The following is a 17,537-nucleotide window of genomic DNA, read 5'->3' as shown; positions in this document are numbered from 1 at the left end:
GGGTTTTGTCCCATGTTAATGGGAGCCATGAAAGTCAGCACATGTTCATTGTACCATTTTGTCCTGTACATCTCTGGTTCCGTTGGTGAAAACGGCTGATGCAGATTATTAAGACATTATTAGATAACAGAGTCTGGGATCTTCTGTAGAATTTATCACTATCCTAACTTCAAGGGCAAATGGCACTTGAGTATGATTATTGGGCTAATTATTCTGTTCCCTAGAATGGATGTTGGGTCACACTACAATCTAACCCTCTATGTGTAATCCTAGTTGATATCTAGCTCAGCATTCCCTTGAACAGACAGCAGGGGAGGAGCCAGCAGCCTCAGCAGGGGAGGAGCCAGCAGCCTCAGCAGGGGAGGAGCCAGCAGCCTCAGCAGGGGAGGAGCCAGCAGCCTCAGCAGGGGAGGAGCCAGCAGCCTCAGCAGGGGGAACTGGGAAAAGGTGAGCTGCCTCTTCTTGGTTTCTCCTCCAATGAGGTTCTGAGGTGTTGAATTCTATGGTTAACGCCATCCACAGATGTTAACTTCAAGGGGCATAATTAATTGGTTCCGGAGATGGCGGTTGCATTACATAAAGTAATATGTTATAGCAACAATGCAAATGTCCCTTTGAAACTCTATGGGGCAAAGGGAAATCCCTCGCATGCGGTTCCGGAGCGCAACTGCGATTTCCAAACCTAACTGAATAAACCCACAAGAGAAAAATTTCAGTCACATTTTTGCCATCCCCATAGCGTTCTGTGGAGCAATTTCACCGGTGTTAGCGGCTTCATAAATAAGCAAAATGAAAAATAAAATAAACCTCTCTCTGGTGAAAATAGCCATTTCCACAGGAATGGAGGCTGATCATTAGATAAATGAACCCGAAAGGGAGACTCCTCTTCACACTAACATAGCACAATAGCAACAAATCTTATGAAATGCTGCCCTTACTTAGCTGAAAAAGTATTGAACAAAAGTCACAGCAACAATAACCCCTGAATTTTAATAGTAAAAATACACAAGAACATGAACCTCAAGTGGACGTAGGATTTCTGTGTTGAATTCACTTCACATTGAAAACCCTCTTGAGAACAAACCTAGTGCATCTGTCATTGCCTATTTGCAGGTGAACAAAACAGTTATCTTTTTATTCTATAAAGCACTTAAACCAGTTTCAACAACTTGAAAACATGAAACAGTCAAACCTTCTGTGCCGATCTAGCACTCAGTGCTGTATAGCACAATATCTTAAACATGACTCAGCTGTTGGTCACGATATTGGAAACCATCTGCGGGGTGTTCCGTGATTCTCTGAATAGTCACTCGGACGTCACTGTGGGTCCAGGAATAGCCGATATCATCATCAACATGAACAGTCACCAATGACCGTGCAGGGCAATAAGACTCCCTGCACTCGATGGTGAGGTTGACATCGACACAGAGGGCAGAATGAGTGTGGTGGGAGGTAAGTGATGGCCGTTAGTCACCAGAATTAAGATCTGCTTTGTAATCTAGTCATCATGAGTAATCACTATGGTCATTAAACAATACTGTATTTTAAATGTTTAAAAAAAAAAAAAAAAAAAACACCATCTTCGTCTAGGAAATAGCTGCTCCTTAAAATTATGGATAACTTACAAACTTAGAGGTGCAGTGCACAACTTAAATTAAACCAGCTCACCGTTGGCAAGAGATTCAGTATGTAGACTGAGCACTGAATGGGCAGGACCTGCATCTGCTACACACCCCAGACCTAGATACTTTAACAGCTTTCAGGAATTGGGCCTATGGGCGGAGCAGAGCGGACAGCATTCCCCATTCTGGTTGTCAAAAAACAAAAACAAAAGTGAAAATAAAATTTAAAAAAGCATACCATGCATACGTTAAAAAAAAAATAGATAAATAAATGATCTCCTTGGTGTTCAAATGCCTGAATATTCGGCGTAGGGTTCTCACTTGACACTTGAACAATTCGCACTGCAGAACAAACAAGGAAACATTTCACGCAAGTTCCCTTTAAAAAACATTCCATATCCTGAAAAGACTTCACCAAAAACATATTCCTAGTTGTCAGCTGGATTAAACACACACAGCTGTTCACTAAATGTCTTACACCTAAAATAAAAATAACACCCTTTATTTTATATATCGCTATGCTGATCTTCCCCTTTAACTAACGAGCTGATAATTAGTCATGGTTAAGAGGCATCAGATCAATTACAGTCCCCACCCTGGTTCCAGATTAGAGACTGAATTCCCCTGTACCCAGAGCGGCTGTTCCCTTCTCTCCCAGTGTGCTGAGCCTACTGAGGGCGTACGGCCGCCTCTCCCAGCATATATAAATAATCCATGCAGGATCCCAGTCCCTGCACGGGGGCGCACTGGGAGCACTGTGCCAAAGGGAAAGGGGCCGAATTGATGACATCAACATGCTTACTGTTAATCATTGGCAGCCTCTGGCTTGCTGGCTGTTGAACCAAGACTGAGTTTTAGGTAACCACTCAAATAGTTGCAATATCTATAATATATATATATTCCAGGTGAGGCGGCACTCAAGGATTTAAGACAAAGTGGAGTATTATCAAAAGGGTGTATTTAATCCAAAAGGATGTATATAATAACATTACTTTTCTCAGGGACATCATGTGTAATTATATATAGACATACACACACACACACACACACTATGATAGTTAAAAATGGATGCGACTGCTTTCCAGCTCAAAAGAAAGTGTAATTAAGAATTCTGTGGCTGAGCGTCTGCAATGTGTGGTTGGCGAAGCGATTCAGTAAAATATGGCACTCTCAGTATGTGCTGTAGATCTTGCAAGGCTCCGTGCCAAACATTAATCCCAGATATTGAACAGAAGCATTCATCAAAAAAAAAAAAAAAAGAAAAAAAAAAATCTCCCGGACATTTAGAAATGCTAGTAAAGTGGACTTATACTAGAGATGCTCACTGACCCCCGTGAACTGGTTTTGGATCTGGATTAGCTTCGTGTTTTGGCAAAAACGCCCTTGTGCGTTTTGGATTTTCTAGAAAAAAAATCCTAAAATATGCTAAAAAAAGAAACAAAAACATAATTTTGCTCTCTCTTTTGTTCCTACATTATTAACCTCAATAACACTAATTTCAAGTCATTTGCAGTCAATTTTGACCACCACCTCAGGTCACAATATTATTTTCATACACTTTCGGACAAATACTGCAGCGACCTGGCTGGATGGTAAGCGACAGAGCAATGACACAAACACACGACAGTTCCTACCACATCTAGGACACATTGGCACACAGCAGTGGCAGAAAAGAAAAAGGGGGATCCACCCGTTATTTTGCATCTTAAAAAGGAAACAAAAACTTGTGAGATCCAATGACATAACAATGATGTTTTGCCTCGTTTTCAATTCCGAGGGAGCGCGACAGTACCGAGCCGGCTCCGCTCGGTACTTGGATCTGCTAAGTCCGAGTATGTTCGGTTCTCTGGGAACCGAGCCGGAGCATCTCTAACTTATACCTGTATACAATTAAACATCCATTTTTGGGATGTTATGTAGCCTGCTGAGAAGCAGTGAGGTCACTGAGATACTGCCTAACATTCACAAGACCAAACTTCAATTCACAAGTTACTGGTTTCTGGAATTGGGGCTTAGGTCTCTAAACCAACAGAAAGCACCAAACATTTTACAAAAAGCATCAAAACAATTGCAAGAAATGTGACCAGTTTCTCACAATGTGCATTAAAAGTAAATCTGTAATTTTATCAAAAAGGATACAACATACACCATAGAAGAATCCATACAGCTGATCATAAAACGATCAAGATCCATAGCAACTATTAGCACACAAGACTAAACTGGCCAGTCTATACCCTATGGCAGTGGATTCCAAACTTCTTCAGTTCAAGGCACCCTTAGGGTCTCCATAATTTTTTTTCAAGGCACCCCTAAGCCAAAATTATTACCAAGTAGTCCTCAGCCTTGCTTACCACTGGTCCTGGCCGAGGCACCCCAGGGAGCCTAGACGCACAGTTTGGGAACCACTGCCCTAGGGACCTCATGTCTGCTACAAAATCAAAATTAAATGTAATTTATGCATTACCCTGTAAAGTCATATCAGATTAAAAAAAAAAAATTAAAAAAAAATCCCTCAAATTATTTTCTCAGAGTTTTAAAAGAACAAATTTGCTTTTATTATACTCGTTTTTATAAATTGGACTTGCCCTTTAGTAGTAGACGGTGGTACATCCCGAGAGCCCATTCTTCTGCCCTATGTGGACCCCTGATGAACGCTAGGCCACTCAATCTCCAGAAAAGGCCACATCACGTTGAGCTGCCCACTCGCCACTTTAACCAGCCAACATAAATGACTTCTAAAGGTCTCACCACAGATGACTTAAGGACACGAGTCCAAAGACCAATAGCAGCCAGATGAAGGGACATAATGACATTCGCACGTGTGTGAGTGCGCTGGTACAATGTGCCACACTAGCTTGGTGTATACTATGATGGTCATTTGGACTGTGCAATAAATTCTGCACTAATCCTCCTCTTTAATTGGCATATATTGTATACCAGAAAAACACAAACAAAAAAACACATCCACCCCTTTTCTTATAATATTGCCTGCTCCAACGCTTTGGATGAGCTCTGTCCGGGCCCGAGGTAAGTACCTATTGGGCACACTGATGGACTACTACGGTGCACATTAAATATTACACGGGATCTCGTCTGGCCTATCTTGCTGGATATACAGCCGGCATATCCTGTGCCTTGCTTAGCATATTATGTGTTTGTGAGCATATTACTGTACATCATGATGCTGGGAGTTTTAGTACCATGTCTGTGGTGATATTCTGTGGGTACTGACCAAGTAACTATATATGGTGGGTATTTAAGGTTTATATACCAGTATTTACTTAATTAGCATTCCTTATGTGCCAAGTATTAACTTTCTTTGGCCATATTGTGCAATAGCAGCAGACTGAATATACTCTCCTCCGCTCTACCACACATGCAAAGTACACACTGTGCCAACTATAACTATCCTGTTTTTTGCTATGCTATTCTGGTAACTGCTAGATTAGTGCACATGCTTCCATTTAAATTACTATTTATATAACAAAAAAATACCCAAACAAGCCTTGCAGTGAAATCACACACTCCCGCTACGCATAATCCCCCCACTCCTCCAAATGTCTCATCCCTCAAACTTTACGGCAACCTCAAATTTTGACAATTTAGTTCTGCTCAGCTTATGGAGCAGCAGCTCACCCACAATCCATGCCACAGTGAGGTCTCTGGTTTCTAACACATCAATAAGCTGCAGCCCAATATCAATGCATTCAGACAACAGAACGGCGGCCTCCATTGTGTGTTGGTGTTAGAGCAGGAATATATATAATAAATGAAAACAAAGAAGTTGCATAGAGCAGCCAGCAGGGATATGCAGTAATGCAAAAGAATGTTAGAAATTTAATGTGATGGGGGAGGACAGACATTTCACATTATTGGTCAGTCACTAGAGCAGGATAATGTCAAAGTCCTTTATCATACAAGGTGACTGCACATCTAAGTTCGATCTCATGGAATACCAGATATTCCTTCACGTTCTGTCTGTATTGATGGCAGACAGGGCACACTGTACACAGCGCCTATATCAGAAGCCAGAAGGCTGCACATGCACAGAACAATCACAGCAGAAGAGTTAAGTGCTTAGCAAAGTAAATGCTAAAAAGGTCAGACCTTTGGGCCGCAGTGGGAAAAACTGTTTCTTTTGTAATTATGTTTCCTGCTGTAATTCCCTGCAGATATAAACCAGCCAATATTTAAGTGCAAGCACAATATAACAGACACCCTTATAATAGTTTCACACAAATCGCATGGAGGCTGGATTGCAATGCTGTGACACCATTACTGAACACTCCTGCTGGTTCTAATGGGCATAAATTAAAGGGGGCAGGTGACCGCCTTATTTTACAGTTGCACTTGGCGGACTGTTGCTATTACCCACTTGAGGAGGGAAGGGCACTGTACGCAGCAGTCAAACATGGCAGGAGATATGCTAGAAATTCAATCTAATTTCATTGGTTCAGTGTCCCTGAATATGTTCATTTTATAAATGGCTATGGACCCAGTTTCGAACTTGCAATTTGAAATTAGTAGTTCCCATTCAAATTACTGCTTTGACAAAAAAAAATAAAAAAAAATAAAAACCCACTACTGTGACAAAAGCCACAGTCCAAAAAACTAATTGGGAAGACGCTACTGAAAGCACGGTTTGTCCAAACATGTGTAACCCCTTTAATTTAATAAGCCACGAAAAGACGAATAATTATACTTGCTAGTAATGGTCAAACGTAGACCTCACATGGATATTCTGAAGCAGGAAAACGTTGTATTAAATGCTGGACTTGCACCTCCAAGAAGCTGCCCTTTGTACTCATCACAGACCTGCAGTTAGACATCTCTTCCTAACAATTGCACACACAGAATACAGCCCCATCACTGTATCTGACACTCTATAGGACCCTGGTCAGACCTTACCTCTAGTACCAACTACCTTACTGTGAACTTGAGGCAGCCTTTCATAGGGCCCTCAAAAGAATTGCATATGCATGAAAGATCTACAAGCCCAGAAGCCAAGAGGAGTGAACATGTCAAAACTGTCCTTCAAAATCCATTTCTTTCATTCCACATTCATTTGGCCACAAACTTTTGCACAGTGGAATTTGCCCTTAAGTGCTCCAAGTCTTACCCAAAACACAATAAGTTGACCGTCGTCCCTGCTATATTCATAGAATAGAAACTCTGAAACGTGAATTTACAATCATAGCATGGAATGTAAGTGAAATAGTGAAACGCGCAACTTGAAGATTCTATCACTGGAACTTCCCAACCAATGGTCCGCTTATACAAGCCCCTTCTAATATCATATGGTGATGGCCACGATCCAAATAACTACAGTTAATGCAGCTTCCACTCTGACTCTTTTTGGACGGGCACAAAGCTGGCAGAGCATAGATGGTAGTGCCACCACACCTTATAGTGAAGAATAGGAGTACAATACTTGGGGTCATGGGAAAAGTACGTACACGGACAATGGAACCTAAGGAGAAGCAAACAAGTATGGCACAACTATATCACTCCACAAAGAGCAAGCTGAAACCTGGAGAATAGGTGTGGTGCTTTCAGCACTAAAACTTAAAGTGGGAGAGAGTGTATAGTTTGTCTCCTGGAAATTAAAGCAGATTTGTTTCTATAGCAACGGAAAGTCTCATGTCACAACCGAGCTCATATAGAACCTATACACTATGTACCAGCAGGGAGATCTGACAAGTAATTATAGATCTGCCAAAACGGTCACACTGATGAGCCTTTAGGTGCCAAGTTTTATTATAAATGAGCTTGTGGATGATTCAAAATGAAAAACAATTACATAATAAAGACTTTATATGTACACACATTATGTATGACACACCTATAATAAATATGGATGAGGTGTAGCACCCACAGATCATATATAAACTTTAGTAGTGTTGATTATTTAACAGTTTGTCTTATGCCAAAATGGAAAACATTTTTAAAGCATGGTATGCAATTCCCATGAAATAATAAATAAAATTTACATGCGGTCTAAAAACAAAACCCTGGTGAAATTAGATTCACATCCTGGGTGTAATGTTTATAGCTCTTTCAGGAAAAAACGTAGCGTTGTTACCAGCAAGATGATATCACAATAGGCACATAGTTTGTATGGAAATCTTACCCTAGAAGTCTCTATACATAGGTCCTGGATTCTGCTCCTTGTTTGCCGATTCTCGGCATCCACACTCGGTGTAATGAGAGTCCTCATCGCACCTGGAACGCGGTAGTGACCTATGGAATACAAACTATGCTGGCTGGTGCGTCAGAAACTACCAACGCGTTTCATCCGTGTCTTGGGACTTTTTCTAGGCTATTGCTCAGTGCGATGCAGCGGTTATAAATACACTGCCTCTTCCGCTGATTCCATAAACAATTTCATTAATTTAAACAAGTAAAAACTAATACACTAATTACCATAAGTTCCTCTAATCAGAAGACTAAAATTGATGTATGTGGGCAGCACGGTGGCCAAGTGGTTAGCATTTCTGCCTTACAGCACTGGGGTCATGAGTTCAATTCCTGACCATGGCCTTATCTGTGAGGAGTTTGTATGTTTTCCCTGTGTTTGCGGGGGTTTCCTCCGGGTGCTCCGGTTTCCTCCCACATTCCAAAAACATACAGGTAGGTTAATTGGCTGCTATCAAATTGACCATAGTCTGTCTGTGTTAGGCATTTAGACTGTAAGCTCCATTGGGGCAGGGACTGATGTGAACGAGTTCTCTGTACAGCGCTGCAGAATCAGTGGCGCTATATAAATAAATGGTGATGATCATGTGTACCTATTAAAATAAACTGGATAAAATAGCTGTTTAAGTATTATATGTACAAAAAGGCATGTATTGCTTCCATCGTATCAAAAGGAATTGAAAAAGGAGTGAACACTAGCTCTCACCTAGCATGCTTCCATAACAATTGCAAATTTATGGTGTCAAAAAGGAATCCAGGTCAAAATCAATATTAAAAAGTCCATGTGGCATAAGAGACTTCATCTGATAGATCCATTTCACTTCTATTTGCAAAATGTTTTCCATAAAATTCCCACCTCTCCAAAGTTTCTTGACCCATTGGATTCCCATAAACCTCAGTCCTTTCGGTCACAGTTGTGCATATTAAAGGAAGTGGTTTGAAACACTATAGGTAGCAACACCTCTCCGGATATTGTTCATACGTTCAGCAATCCTGCTTTTCAGTTTCCGTTTAGTTCTACCTATATATTGTAGTCCACAGGTACATTCCAACATATACACCACTCCTGTGCTACAAGTTGATATTAGCTTTAAGCCTAAAATTCCTTCCATTGGAATTGGACTTGAAATGATTAATGGGTCTTGTTGAGGACATATCACTACTCTTACAACGCTTACAGTTCAGGCAGTGGTAACATCCTAACTTCTGCAACGACTGCAGAAGTTTTATAGACTGAAATGCTACCAAGCAAACCTCACAGCTTTAATATTTAGAAATCAGAACATTGCGCACGAGAAGGGGGACAATGTCACGCTACAATGGGGCGATGGAGAATCACTGGTCCACCTCAGCCCCTCCAATGCGGTACACACCCACCGCTGGTACGCGCAGCTTTGAAAAGAATCGTCACAGACACCTACCAACTGCCCTGAAATTATGGGGGAGTGGGGGTCCTGATCCGTGGGGTGGAGAGTCCTCTAAAATCGGGGTATCTCGGGTATCTCCCTCCCCCCCCACCTTTACAATCGGACACATGGGAGATATGAATGATATCCCCACAATAAGAGACGACTGTGTGTGTGTGTGTGTGTGTGTGTATATATATATATATATATATATATATAATAGATCGCTACCCTACATTGTCCTTGACAGAAGTCAGCAGTGAAATTGGATAAGTCAGGTCAGAGAATTAAAAGATTGCCAGTGTGGTCCTGTATACAATGTACACAATGTCCCCACAGAACACTACAGGAACAGAGGTCTATATTTACAGGCTCTCATGTAGAAACTCAGCATATGGAATAGAGATCAAAGTTCCGGAGCCCAAGAGCTGAGGCTCTGACTGAATCTACCCGCTGTGTACACAAATCTTTTACTAAAAGCGACGATTGTGCCACCAGCGTAGTGAGAATTCCACCCGAACATGATTTTTAAAACAAAGTTGTTGTTTTGGGGTTTTTTTTTCGTTGCGTTTGCATATTTTGTCCCCCCCCCATTATCTTAATCCTTGTGGACTACTTCTAATCCTACTTCATTTGTACTGAGATAGTGCACTCCTGATTTGAGGGAACTGCCTTTGCCATCCCAACAAGAACGCCAGAACTGTTCGGAGGAATATCCCTCACAGCACTGCAAGTGGGCGCCGTAGCAATGCAGGGATGTTTTTAGGGGAGTAATGAGGGACAGCATAGAGTTCAGATGACCTAGGCCTGCCTTCAGGGTCATGCCATGGGCCCAACATCCATTGTGACCATACATTTCTACAGCGACACTTGGTGACGCGTTTCACTGTGTCAATGCTGAGAGGTATGCTGCTAGGAGTGTTGCTAACTCATCCATATACCGGTAAAAGAGCTAACATGATTTACACAGGTTCTGGAGCTTGCCCTGTGGGAGTAGATGAGACTATTACCTCACGGTCTGCATCTCACTTGGCCCATGTGAGCAAACCTCAGATCCTGTTTAAATCATAGTACAGCCAATCTGGTAACACTAGCTGCTGGTCCTAAATATTGGCCACTGCTTAAACCATGTTATATTTGAAGTGTAATAATGGTGCCTTAACTGGATTTTTTTTCCCCCTTAGCTGAAGATTTGGGCAGTATTCCTTACAGCTTCCAAGGCATTGGAGAAGCTGTGCTTTACATGATTACTAATGTAGCATTGTATGTTTTTTGCTTCTGTGTTTGAGAAAAACTTGTATATCACATTGCTATCCTGGTGTTATAGAGGTTGCTTAAAATGGTACAAAATGACACCAACAACAGTATTACAAATACACTGCAAAATCATTAAGAGCATCTACAGAAGCCCAGTGTGGCTGATGAAATTGCACGCGTTTTGTGATATTGGGGGGATGGAGACTAATCATTTTAAAAACAATGCAATGTGATAATCAAAAGTTACACATGAATGAACCCCCCCCCCCCCCCAAAGGACCACCAAACAGTTAAATATCTGTGCACTGATGGTGTGACCATGAAGCAATATTCATTAAAATGCAGTCACATTAGGGACCAATGACATCTGTAAGCATACCACCCAAAATTTTAGTACCTGGCAGTGGGTTAGGGGGTGTGGCCATGTCATTGATGGTGTGGCCCCGTCATGATGGGGGCGTGGCCACACACCAAGACATAGCTCCCTTGCCTTCTCAACACTGCTGCACCCTTTCACCACTGCTCTGCGGCATTCAAAAATCGGGACTGTCCCGTCGAAATCAGGGCAGTTGGAAAGTATGAGTAGGGCATGAGGCTGCATTATCCCGAATACTGGTTTAGCCCACAAAAGGCCGACTTCATGTGTAACAAATGCACTTTAAAAAGCGAAGCCGACAGAACATGTAATCAATGTAAATTGCAAAACAAACCAGTACTGGGCTCCTGAAACAACCGAGTGGATAAATTAGCAATGGAGAAAGCTTGTTGCAAACAGTATTACACAAACCATGTAATTAGTCCAATGTAATTTAGCAACTTTTCAATAAAAGGTTCCAAACTGAAGTGGATGAGAATTTTATTTTAGCTGACATTTGCTAAGGGCAAATAAAGTCAGCGAGAGGCCAGACGTGAGGAGCTCAGTCAGAGCAGCTTACTATGAAGACAGTTTGGCTTTACCGGTCACGGGAGGGTAAAGAGAAAACTACAACCAAATCTCTGCCACCTGGAGTACGTGACAAAGTAGTCCTATTTTGAAGTAACCAATCGAAAAAAATACAGGATATCTTAAGTGCAAAAGTCATTAAAATTTGTATTGAAAATATATTATATATTAGACATATGCAATAAAGTATATACAGTAAAGGAAAAAAAATAAGAATAGAAAATAAATAAAGCGCAGGGGCAAACACAGGATTTGTAGAGGGGGGTTTCCACACCACCAGTGGGCATGGCCAGTATGCATGAGGGCATGGCTATAATATTAGACAGTGCTTGGCTGCTCTTCAACTCTTCCTATCCCTATAATATACATGGGCAATGCTGCATGCACTCCAGGACCGTGTGAAGCAGGGGCATGGTGCAGCCACCACAATTATAGTGCCCCAGGCTTGGAGGGGGGTTTCCAGGCACTAGAACCCCCCCCCCCTCGGTTTGCCTAATAAGCGGTACAATAATGAGTGTCTACAGGCAACAGTGTAGCATGGTGGAGGCTCTTTGCAAGTTTCTGGCTACATTTCAGCAAATGTAGTTAAAGTTATGGTCAGAATTAAAGGTGTCCTCAATGCTGAGAAATACAGGCAGGTACTTATCATGCAATACCATCAGGGAGGCATCTGATTGGCTCCAAATTTAATCTGCAGCAGGACAAGGACCCCAAACTTACAGCTAATGTCATTAAGAACTATCCTCAGCGTCAAGAAGAACAAGGAGTTCTGAAAGTGATGATATGGCCCCCACAGAGCCCGGATCTCAAGATCGAATCTGTCTGCGATTACATGGAGACAGAAGGATTTGAGCAAGCAAGCCTACATCCACAGATCTGTGGTTAGTTCTCCAAGATGTTTGGAACAACCACCCTGTAGAGTTCCTTCAAAAACTGTGTGCAAGTGTACTCAGACTTTGGACAGTAGTGTGTGTGTGTGTGTGTGTGTGTGTGTGTGTGTGTGTGTGTGTGTACACACACGTAAATACACACACACACAAATATATCATAAAGATGTATCTTGCGTGCAGATTATTTGAATGTCTAGTAAAATCTGAGATGGCCATGTGCCGCTTCCAAACGGAAACGTCCTAATTCCCTCCCTTATTTGTCAGACACACCAGTTACCAAACACTGAGAGACACAATGAGAGACACGGACACACAGATCTGTGCTAAGGCTGGGTACACTACAGGTTTTTTCCACCCGATAAACAACCGTTAGGTCCAATATCTGATTAGTGTGTACGCTCCAACGGTCACGTTTTATTGTTCCAAAACACATCGTATCGTTTCATCTGATTTTATAACCGGACTAAAAAAAAACTCTATAGGCGACGGAACGATGTTCTGCAGTGTGTACTGTAAGCACTCACCACCAGCAGGGTAGGCAGATCTCCATACAGTGTGCAGAGTCATGATCTTTTCAGCCGATGGTTATGACAGATGAAGAGCACAGATCTGAAGGTAAATCTTGTAAGACATGTATAGTGTGTACACATCAATAGGCTGCTGATTGGGACCTTCAGTCGTTGGTAAAATCGTTGCATAGGGAGAAATTTTCTGTAGCGTTTACTGAGCCCAACTCATTCACTTGCCTTCCCCTGGTTTACTGACACAGTAAAGATAACATTCATTCACTGCCCTCTCAGCAACTCAGCAATTCTCTACTGCAGTTCGTGACATGAAGAGGCAACGCGCATTCACCTCTCCGATAATACTGCAATGGCTGCTGTCTGTACTTAAAAAGAATTCTGCAGTCACGGATGTTCTAGATACGTGTGGAAATGGGAAGCAAAACAAGGTTATGTTGTGGATAGTGGTCAATTCAGTGATTGACATCCTCACTTCAAACGAGGAAAAAGAATTATAGGTGGAGGGGGGAGACAAACAAACCCCAAAAAAATAAATAAATATTATATATATATATATATATATAGGTTCTCTACCCAAATTAATTATGTCTGTCCCACCAAAAACATTATATATCAGTGATGGCTAACCTGTGACACTCCAGGTGTTGTGAAACTACAAGCCCCAGCATGCTTTGCCAGCTATCAGCTAGTTATCTACTGGCAAAGCATGCTGGGGCTTGTAGTTTCACAAACACCTGGAGTGTCACAGGTTAACCATCACTGTTATATATCCAGCGATAGGCAGAACCTTTACACTTCTAACCAAAAAAACAAAATACACATCCCAGCTTTTATAGTAATATAATTTTTCACCAGTGTATGAAACATTAGAATAACTTTGGGGAGAGGCACAGGACCGTCAAAAAACGCTTTAAATAATTTTATTAGAATAAAGGTCTAACGGTTTCTTAAGTTTCTTGGCTACAACATGCAACTCTTTATCGTATGTTTATTTGCTTTATGCATCCTAAGCAAGGATGCCAATTATAATGGAAATTTATAATAAACAAAATAAATACTCCACACACAATACCAAAAAAATGTGCATTTTCATCAGTCGGCAAAGTCATTCCTTGCTCGTGAAATAAAACCAGGCAAATCCGATCTCAATTTATATGCCAGGAAGCAAAAGAGCACACTCAATAATGGGTTAAAACAAACTATATAATCTTCTTACAGCTGTGATCCTTAAAGCTACAGCATTACTTTGTACCGAGATTGAACGCCACACTGTCCTTTGTGCACCCACAGATCAGCACAATGACACAGTGTGTTCTGTATGTTCAACCACTCCAATGGAGTGTAGCCCTCAAACACTGCTTTTTGAAGAAATATGTACCACCAATGACTATTTCAATCATCTAAAGTGGAAGTTTCCACCCCGCCCCCCAATCTCAGTTATTTTCTCAAATGAAACCTACAGACTAGTAGAAGGCTTACTAACAATATCTAACAATTGAAAGAATGTGTCTGGGCATTTTTTTTTATTCAAGTTAAGCCGTGAGCCATTTAAGACATTTATTCTCTCTATGCAGTATGTATTGCACCATAATAGAAAATCATTTTTTCAGTCATTATATGGAAAACATAATTAATCTAGAGTAGGAGCAGCTGTAGCAGCAGCTTGCACCATAGACAGCAGAGATGCCAGCTAACAACAAAGCTTCTATATTATGTTCCTCAAGTGTAAGTGATGTCATTACTTGTGAATCCATAGGCTGAATAGAATTATTAGTTTAATATACAAAATGGCTGCCTCCACTATGAGGAAGTGACCGGGACACTTCCTGGTTACCAGGTAAATAACGGCGTTGTTCCTTCCCGGTCGTGGAGCTCTAGGTTCTGCATGCTGAAATGTTTTCCCCCCCACTGGGGCTCCTCCTCTTCTGTAGTATACCACATGCAAATGTTTAATCGTTCCTCTCTCTACAATGGCTGCCGAGATGGGTGTGAGCAGAAGGACCAATAAAAAGCTGCAATCTGAAGCTTGTGAATTTGTATTGTTCCACCCTCCCAGTTGTCGACCGGGGTAGCGAGACAAATGACCGAGCCCCGCGAAAAACAGCGCGGAGGAGCAGCCACCAGGCCTCGGCTCAGTGAAGCCGTGGGTAGAGCGATTTCTTTCACCCTTGCAGGGAATTTAGCTTCAAAAAGAACCACTAAAATATATAAGCCATGGGTTTATTTATACTGGATGACTAATACGGTTTACAAAAAAAAATAAAAAAAATAAAAAAATGATATTTGAGCTACAGTCATGACTGCCAGGGGAGATCTTTCCCCCCACACACTAGGCTTCCTGTCAGAAACCCAACTAAAGGACACCACACTTGGCCTCTAACAAAAAGTGAATAGGTAGCAAGGTTGGACAGCTATCTACTGTCATGGACCCCAAATGTGAATTTGTAGAGACAGCCAGTTTGCCCAATCGCAAAGCATGCTGGCACTATTTTATATTATATTATTTATAAAGCGTCACAAATTCCCTTGCGCAGGAAAACCGTACAAAATATGCCCCCGCAGGTATGCCTTCTGTAACGATACCGCTACTATGCAAGCAGTCAAGCCCCAGCAAGGACAAATAAAGGGGTTCCATTAGTTGCAGAAAGGGGTACAGAACTTTAATATTTTTGTAGGGTTGCTATGCACACTCCTGCATATAAACACCAATGTGTATCCATAATTACAGTAAAGAGGACCACAGCAATAAAATAAACACTGAAGTTTTTTTGTTTGGGGTTTTTTTTCGGGTCTACAGACTGCGCTGGAGTGTAAAAAACAATGCAGACATTTTCCAGTGAAAAAATATATAAAATATAATATATATTCCCATTGGGTGAAACAATGTATACCATGCTTGCCTACTCTCCCGGAATGCTCCCGAATTTCGGGGAGTCCTCCCGCATGAGTAGGCAAACCTCCCGGACCCTGTAAAATGTCAAAATTCACGACATTGACTAACAGCGGGGAGTTTAACCACGTCATTAAGCCCCACCCCGTTATTCAATATTGTTAATTTTTGTATTGCGGTGGGGGCGGGGCTATAGTGATGTAATGATGTTGTCACGCCTCCTACTACCCTCTGTCAGATAATCTGTACTCTGATCTCCAGGAGTACAGATTGAAAAAGTTGGCAAGTATGATGCATACACTATACATATTTTTGGCATAGATTTGCTTTGTGTGGCTGCCTGCTTGAGCACAGGTGTAACAGAATGGGCTTTAACTGACCAGCATATAAGTGGACAGAGACTTTAGATACAGCCAATTAATCATGTCACAGACTGTCATTTGTATCTCCAATTGTATAAAACATCTCAAGACAAAATGCCTCTAGCTGTAGGCTGGTCCAAGACAGCTGGCATGAGAACTGCCCCGACGGGTTTATGGGAGATGGAGTCAGCTGCAAGTACCTCCCTGATGCCCACACAGTACAAGCTGGGAATAGCTCTTCCCCAGGTCCCCTCCTTCTCCAGCACCAACACGATGAGCAGATACAACAAAAGTGTCTTTTCATCCCTTCTCTTTAAATGACCAACACAAAGCTGCCAAAAACCTCAGTGCGCTCCACAGAAATACAGGAAAACCTCCTTGGCTCGCCCCTAAATAGGTCTACTGTCCACAGGCAGTTGCTGTCACTGCAGGATGCCATAACCAAATCCAACATATAACAGGATATATTGTATATTCAGCAGCTCAGCAACAGGACTGGAAGACTGGAGTTTGTTGCAAATTCACAAACTGATAGAGAGAATGTTTCTCGTTACACTAAACCACTGTACAGCACCCTTCTATATAAGCAGAATTACCCTGGAGCCCTGGCATGAACACAGCGCTCTGGCAGAGGAAGGGTTACGGTGCTTGGAGAGTCTCAGGTTTCAGAGTGGCATTTTCTGAAGCATTTTAACCTTTACAGAAAGAATGTTGCAGCAACACCTGGCCAGAAGCCTCCATGTACCAGCCCTGTACTGCACACAATCCTCCCTGAGATCTGTAACTCACTTTCTGCAGGGAAAAAATAAAAATCTTGCAGCTAAAATAGGTCACATTACTGCAGACAAATTCATGTACAGGCTGCTGAACTGTACACAACACAGAAACCCTGTTGGCCGTTGCCCTGCAGACGGTCTCTGTTGACTGGTACAGAATTTGCAGACTAGGAACGGATAGTGAATTTCAGAATCAATGCACAGCCCCCCCCCAACAACTTCTAGGTTCTAATTCAGAATCTTACCTGGTTGAGAAGCAGCGAGGATGCAGACGGGGACTGCTAGGGTAAACACTGCCCCAGGAGCCTTTGGTTTGCCTGGCAAGCAACTAGCTTGGAAAATTTCAATCTGCGTTGGCACGAAGCAGCAACAGCACTGTGTGAGGGAGCTGTATACAGACACGGATTGAATTAATCTACGTAATGCAGAGAGATGCCAGAGCAGCCACAGACCGCATATAGTGGAGGAGCCCCCTTGAATTCGTTAAAGCATCACAGTGCTGAACTGGACAAAACAAGCTTTGTTCTAGAGGGGGAAAAAATTAAAGATAGGAGGGGGGTGTGGTGGGAGCCAACATAACCTTATATGCCTAATATACACAGAGCTGAACATTACCATGTCCTTATATAAAGGGGGGGGGGGGGGGGGGGGAAATCACACACAAAGCTCTGG

General features: G+C 42.1%; 1 protein-coding gene across 5 annotated transcripts in view; it reads right to left on the bottom strand.

Annotated features, from left to right (window-relative positions):
- PACSIN3 (protein kinase C and casein kinase substrate in neurons 3) overlaps positions 1-17,537 on the bottom strand; it is a 58,051-nt gene that overhangs the window by 28,081 nt on the left and 12,433 nt on the right. The window contains exon 1 of one of the 5 annotated variants that reach the window (XM_075188158.1): positions 17,111-17,293. The exons of the other annotated variants lie outside the window; for them this stretch is intronic. The gene's annotated coding sequence lies outside the window, so the exon portion shown is untranslated. Of the gene's footprint in view, positions 1-17,110; positions 17,294-17,537 lie in introns of those variants that run through there. 5 annotated transcript variants of the gene reach the window in all.

The sequence above is a fragment of the Mixophyes fleayi genome, chromosome 10, assembly GCF_038048845.1.
Source record: "Mixophyes fleayi isolate aMixFle1 chromosome 10, aMixFle1.hap1, whole genome shotgun sequence".
NCBI classification, from domain to species: Eukaryota; Metazoa; Chordata; class Amphibia; order Anura; family Limnodynastidae; genus Mixophyes; species Mixophyes fleayi.
The sequence above is the reverse complement of the archived record's forward strand: the minus strand, read 5'-3'. Positions and strand labels throughout refer to the sequence as shown.